The 7259-nt window shown below is 38.3% G+C and overlaps 1 long non-coding RNA gene across 2 annotated transcripts; it reads right to left on the bottom strand.

The window, feature by feature from the left end:
- Window positions 1-4278: 4278 nt before the first annotated feature.
- LOC120308995 lies at window positions 4279-7028 on the bottom strand. 2 transcript variants are annotated; one of them, XR_005556975.1, is made up of 2 exons: window positions 5355-7028; window positions 4279-4585 (listed from the first exon to the last, which is right to left on the bottom strand). It is a non-coding gene; the product is annotated as an uncharacterized LOC120308995 (long non-coding RNA). The 2 variants fall into 2 exon arrangements; XR_005556977.1 differs by having other exon boundaries at window positions 6498-7028.
- Window positions 7029-7259: the final 231 nt, after the last annotated feature.

The raw sequence follows: 7259 nt of genomic DNA, 5'->3' as shown, positions 1-7259 counted from the left end.
CTAAAAACCTGCCATGCTGTTATGTAACATTGCTAAGGTGCTATTAGAAAAAGCCATTTCACCATACCTGCTCCTGAGCTGGGTGAGGATTGGGGAACCCCTGAACAATATTGTGTTAGTCCCTAAGTTCTGCAGTCCTGGGACACACACTACTTTGTTTAGTTGCCTGTCCATGGTAAAGGAAGGAGATATATAGTACTTGTCAGCTTTATATGAACCATTCAGACTATGTGGACTGAAGAAGCAATGCTGGCAGTTGGCGGCTACTGTTCTTGTCTCTTTACAGATGATTTCCCACAAAGTCTAGACAGAATACCAAGCCAGACGTGGGAAGCTCACCTGCAGCACAGTCCTAACGATTGTATTGATTAAGACTCAAGGTTTTGTAAAGCTCTTCCCCTGGATATAGAAAACAGATGGAAAAGCGCATGTCCAAGGAGAGTTGACAAAGACAAACACACAAAGCAAAGTGGAAGCCAAATGTATGGAAAACAAATGTTACCTTTTGATATCTGGAATTAAAAAGTCAGATAATTTCCCTTAGCCATCAACAGCCACAGGATCTTGCCAGCAATAGGCAAGATAATCATTCATTGTTCACAATACTTGTATTTCAGATTTTCTCCATATATTTAAATAGCTATCATTTCTATGCATGTCAACCAATTGGAATAAAGATAGATTTACTTCCAGGAGAAGACACACACACACACACACACACACACACACACACACAGCCCTGGTGGTGTCAAAATTACAAAAAACTCAGTGGCTCCTGCATTTTTAAACTTGGCCCAAAGAAAATGCTAGAAATTGCCTCTTGCGTGAGAAGCTGCAACAGTCTTCCCTAATCTAATGTCTTCTAGTGGTTAGTACAATTCTCATCAAACTGATCAAGAAGCTGTAGTGATGGTAATTGTAGTCCAGTCCTTTAGAGATCACTAGGAAAAGAAATGCTCACCCATGTCTTTATTTTGTCTTTCCCAAGGCACAATAGTCATATCTCCTTTGCCTTCCACCCTACTCCAAAGACAGTGGAGCAATGTACATAGATGCTGTGCTTACAGTTCGAAAAGACAAATAAAGAAAATAAGCCAGGGGGTCTTAAGCTACAAGGAAAGATCTTAAGCTACTAGGTCATAGTCTCAACCTTTTTCTACTTTTGCTGAAAATACTACTCAGGAATACAGTGAAATTTTATTGTCTGAAAAAGCAAGATTTAAGGAAAAGGTTAAAGTCACTTCATGGGCCAGAAAACAGTCTGCACATATACACACTGCACAGCAGAGCAAAATCTAGTATTAGTACACAGTCTGGAAGATCCGTTCTGCACCTACAATGCCCTGTATGGTGTCCTCATTGCCATCCAGTATTCATTGTATTAATTCAGTGGTTCTCAACCTTTCTAATGCTGTGACCCCATAATACAATTCCCCATGTTGTGGTGACCCCGAAGTGGGTGTGGCCACCAATAAGAGGGAGTAGGACAGCTAGGGAAAAGGGGAAAAAATGGCGGACAGCGTGGTTTGGCGACCCCCATGAAATGATCGTTCTACCCCAAATGGGGTCCCGACCCACAGGTTGAGAACCACTGTATTAATTGAATGTCTTTGAATTTTTCTATCCAGTATAGCACTCTGCATTTGTCTCAATTAAAGTCCTTTTACTGGCTTCTGCCAATTGCTCCAGGTTGTCCACTGGAGCTGAGCAGCTTATAAATTCAAATTAATAACCATAATCATAAGAAGCAAAAAGAAGTAAAGGTAATAATAATAGTAGCAATAGCAACAGCACTTAGACTTTATACCACTTTACAGCCTTGTCTAAGCGGTTTACAGAGTCAGCATATGGCTCCCAACAATCTGGGTCCTCATTTTACCAACCTCGGAAGAATGGAAGGCTGAGTCAACCTTGAGGCGGTGAGAATCGAACTGCTGGCAGTCAGCAGAATTAGCCTGCAACACTGCATTCTAACCACTGCACCACCATTGCTCTAGTAATTATAGTAATTATTAAAGGTAATAATACATAATAATTAGCACCTTGAGTGGAATCCCAAAACATCTAGAGCGCCACTTGAACACTATCAGAACTGACAAAAACAGTCAATTGCAAGAAGACAACTTTACTTAGAATATATATCCTGTCACAATACTTTAACACTATCAAGCAACAACACCTGTCTATCTCTGATCCTTGTGAAGGACTTGAAAGGTGGATAAAAGTGTCAAATCCAGTCTCAACATCCAGTTGACTGTGTGACCAACAACAACAACAATAATGGCCAAGACCCTCCTGAATCCAGAAACTGTGATCTAAGGTATTTGCTATCCCCCTGCCCCACTATTTTTGTGTCATCTATCTCTTGTCTAAGCCATTTATAAGTATGTTGAACAGTGTGGGCTCTAGCACTAAACTCTGCATTATGCCTCTTGACACTTCCTTCCAGCCTGATGTGCAGGCATTGATGCATGCATGTTGGATATAATGACTCAAAGAACTCAGTATTCATCTAATGGTAGCATAATCCATCCCACATTTTACTGTTTTCTCAATTAAAATCTATTGGGAGATTTTGGCAAAAGCTTTGCTGAAGCCACAGTTCATGTGTTAACTGCATTCCTGTGGTCTGCTAAAGAGGTTACACTATCACAAAAAGATCAGATTAGTTTGATATGATTGGTTCTATATGCAACTGGAAAACCATTATTGTATTTACTCTCAATCAGACCACTACAGATCTTAAGGAAATGGGTGGAAAACTCTCCTCTCTTTTATATGGTGCTGTTAATCAATGTAAAACTTGTTTTTGATATGGGGGAAAAAGTAAAATCCTGTACATACGGTACTTCCCTAAGTGAAAATTTCACTTAATTTAAACCACCAAATTCAATGAAATTTTCACTCAGGGAGATATTTAGGATTTCACTTGTACCCCCTATTAAAAAAAACCAAAGAATGTAAGTTGTTTCCTGAAAAAACAAACATGCCCAGGATTGCCCAGCATTGTTTTCTGATTATACAATTCTACCCATGCTTACTCAAAAATGGGTTCTAGCATGTCTATGACTTTTTCCTTTGTTAAGTGCACTAGAAGTGTAGCTAATTTATGAGGCAATAGTCACATATCTGCCCACCAGTGTTAAAGAAGAAAGATTTAGAAGGCTCTTGGTTAAGACAATACAATAGGTATGCATTAAATAATTTTATGGATGTCTTAATCTTATATTGTGTCTAGTTTATAATCCTTCTGTATCGTATTCTTTACAGGAAAATATTTATTTATTTATTTATATTCCCATCTTTATTTTTACAAATAACGTAAGGTGGCACACACATATCCAACACAACTTCCTCCTATTTTCCCCACAACAACCTTGTGAGATGGGTTGGGTTGAATGAGAGTGACTGGCCTAAAACACCCAACTAGCTTTCATGGCTGAGACAGGACTTGAACTCACAGTCTCCCGCTTTCTAGCCCAGCGCCTTAATCACTAGACCAAACTGGCTTTCTTAATATAATAACCCTTAGTCATTAAGATAAATAAAGGCATTGTTCTAGTGAACGTGGCTTTCCTGTGGTTTCTTGCAGAATGGCATATTTTTGAGGAGACAGGTATCACGAAGCAAAAGTTCATGAAACTCTCAGCTACAGTGAAGCCAAAGACACATTATAAGCCTGATTATAATCATTACAGTACTGTCAAATTAAGTGCAATCAGTCTGGGAGAAGAAGCCAGATGACATTCCTGCCAAAATCTATATATCAAAACAGCTCTGGCTTTTTAGCAATTTGGACTACTTATGGAATAGAATGATTCTAATATCAAATGCTGGGTTCCAGGATGTATCTTCTGCTCTTGTACATGACCAGTGCTCCCTTGTATTGCTAGCAAAGAATTAAGGGAGAACTGGAATAGCTATTTCAAACTTTTTAGTTCTTTTCAACCAGACATACCCTTCTCACATTCGAACCTGGGCCGTCTACATGTTAGGCAGCTGTGTTAACCTCTAGGCCACAGGCTTTCTCAATTTTGCCAGCTGTGTTAGGGAGGGAAGTATATATATGTGTGTTTTCTGAGGTTTTCGCGGGTGTTTGTATGTAGGTCTTTGGTTATTCAGGTTTTCTCCCGCATCATATGCAAAGTATATATGTGTATGCGTTTTCTTAAGATTATAAGTACATGTGTCATTAAAAAAAATTAAGAATTTCTCTTCCGTCCGAAAGAGTTTAACAAATTCTTAGCAGAAATACATTGATAGAAAAATTAGCATTGCTTAAAGAAAGCACGGATCCTTTTATTTTTAGAAATCGGCCCTGCCATATCCTGTGGGTCTTCTATATCAGCCTCTGTTCACAATGGATAATAATTCTTACATTAAGCCCTTTCAGGCCCTCTGGGAAATCAAAATTGTAATATCAGTTTGGTTTTTATTGGTTCAGCTCTGTGACAGTGCAGAGGCAGAGTCTTTGTTCAGCTGAAAGTCCGAGGTCTCTCCGAATGATGATCTCCAGCAACCTCTTCGAACTGCAAGCTACGATCTCTGTTCTTGTTCACCCTCAGGAAAAAAAGGGCTGCCCTGTCTAATAAAAAAAAACCATTCAGTGGCAGTCCTTTCTTTTCTACTCACTTCTTTTTCGCCCACTTGATTTGGTGATTTATTAACAGCTGCATGCACACACATGCACACACATTTTCTTTTTAATTAGAATTTTTGCCTGACAGCATAAAGATTGTCGGGCACAAGTGATTTATTTTAAAAAATCCTTATGATTTTACAATGTATCACCCTGCTATAGAATCTAATGAATGTCCCTGCATTACTTTGAATGGGATCTGACCCACCCAACGTATCTTATGCCTCAGGCAAAGAATCCAAATTATGCTTTGCAACCATGCCCATCTGATCCATCATAAACCCAGGAGCATGCACATATCTGTACGTTGCTCATGCTATGAAAAATTAGACCATGAAATTAATATAGAATGCTTCCCTCCTCCATTGCCTTAATGCATTAAACATCAGTTTTATGACATCAAGCCAGTGGTGGGATTCAAATATGTGAACATATATGTGTGGATGCCGCTTCAGGAAGTCCATTCTGGGCCTGGGCAACAAAAAATTAGCTACTGGTTCTGCCGAATTGGTGCAAACTGGCTGAATCCCACCATTGCATCAAGCTACTGCATTACAGAATGGCTTCTACATGTAGATGTGTAAGAAAGTTTGTTTTGCCCTTCAAGTCAGTCCTAAATCCTGCTGACTACCTGGGCAAGCCCACAAAGTTTTCTTAGCAGCATTTTCAAAAGGGGGTTGCCATGACCTTCTTCCTTTGATTGAAAAGGACTTACCAGCTCAGAGTCATGCAGTTGGCTTCCATATGTTAAATAGCATTAGAACTCTTATCTTCCAATCCAGTACCTTATTCAAACACACATAAATGGCCTTTCTTCTCTGGTGAGTTGAAATATTATCTGCTGATTCCGTGAGTTAGCAAAATCTTTGCCAATATAAAATCTGCTGTCTCTACTGTCAGTTCCTATTCTGCCTCTCTTTGTCTAATAATGTGCTTCAAGGCTGCCCTTGAATTTGGTCTAGAAACTTCAGCTATTATAGAATACAATATTTTTCTAAGCACAGGTCAAGTTACTGTTATTGGACTTTAGCATCCATCAATTATTCGGTTCCAAAATACTTAAAAGAACATCCATATAAACTGAAATATTCAGGTCGTTTTAACCAGGCTCTGTTCTATCAGTTTAGACTGACAAAAGTTTTTCTATTCTTTTCAAGAATATTTATCTGCTCTTCTGCTTTGCTATTGTAACATAATCTTAGATTAAGTAAAGTTGTTAACATCATTTTGTTATAAAGTGTTTATGAATAATGCTGAGTTACGAAGTAAGCCATTTCCTCATTGATGGATTTTAACGCACTAAGAATATGATTTGTGATAATCAAAATATTGCAAAGTTCTCAGGATTCTAAAAGTGAAGAAAGAACATAGCTTAAGAGACGAGGCATCCATCTAGTTCAATTTTTCAATACAAATTTATAAATCCTCTCCGGAAAATGTTGCTTTGTGGGTTTTGTTTTATTTTTCCAAAGTCTTCCTAGAAATGTTGGGCTTAAACCTGGGATCTTTTGCAGCTGTCCTGCCACCAAGTTATCCCACCAGTGCAATCTCAGTTCTTATTGCTGACATTTACTGCAATTTATGTTAACAATTTTGTTCTTAAATACACTGGTTTAACTCCTGTTCATTTGCCCTTAAATTTTCATTCTTTGGATTTTATTTCAATTTATTAATTTAAATTGAAAACAAGCCTTCACTTAGATATACACACACATACACACAAACTTGGCAACACGTTATTCCATTCCATTCTCCCTTTTCAAAAGCAGATCACAAATATATATGCAAACTAAACAAGTCTACTCTCCAAATTAATATAAGATGGGGGAGGGGGGGAAGCGATGGCTTGTCGCAATACCTGCACATTTCCTCTAGCTGTTTTCACCAGGGTCTTCCACTGAGAGGATTGCATTTTTAATGGATGAAGGAAACATAAGCTGTTTTTTTTATTTAAAAAAAAATGGATACCAATATCCTTCAGTCTTGGAAGACCCATTGCTTTGTGCAATGATGTGTCTGCTAATTGACTCAAGGCGGGACACGGTACATGAAGCACAACTCTGCTGCCCTTATCTTTTCATCATTTCTCTGTTTCCGCCAGTCTCCATGCAATGCCTTCACGCTTGTCAGTATCAATGGATAGCTTCTTCCATACATTCCTCCCCTGGTAATTCTAGGTCTGTCACTATCATTGTCATTACTGCAGGAAAGAAAATGTTTAAAAGAGGCCAACTAGTGAATAATGGGATATCTTCAACCTTCATTAACATTTGATAATAAAAGAGCTAACTAAAAGGGAAGAAAGTCCAAAGTATTTTTAAAATAATGTAAATTGCAAATATCTATATTAATATTATTGTTCTATGTTATTACTGGTCACGCTACATCGTCTAGAAACTTACACAATACATTTGCCACAAGACTCACTGTACTTGTTGCCACAACAGAGTAACAATGGTTACTTCTTTGGGACTTTTAAAACTAATGCATGGTTATTGAATTTGTTCCAGTTAATTTTTCAGGGGGGGGGGGAGAGTGCAGGGGAGAGTGAAGATTATTTTGCTTGGCTTGTTTTGATGTGGCACAAAACACAGATGAAAGTTAATGCAGCAACTGCGTT

The sequence above is a fragment of the Crotalus tigris genome, unplaced genomic scaffold, assembly GCF_016545835.1.
Source record: "Crotalus tigris isolate CLP2741 ecotype Arizona unplaced genomic scaffold, ASM1654583v1 scf7180000017551.9496454, whole genome shotgun sequence".
Taxonomy (NCBI): Eukaryota; Metazoa; Chordata; class Lepidosauria; order Squamata; family Viperidae; genus Crotalus; species Crotalus tigris.
Note: the sequence above shows the minus strand (reverse complement) of the source record. Positions and strands in the feature narration are given on the sequence as shown.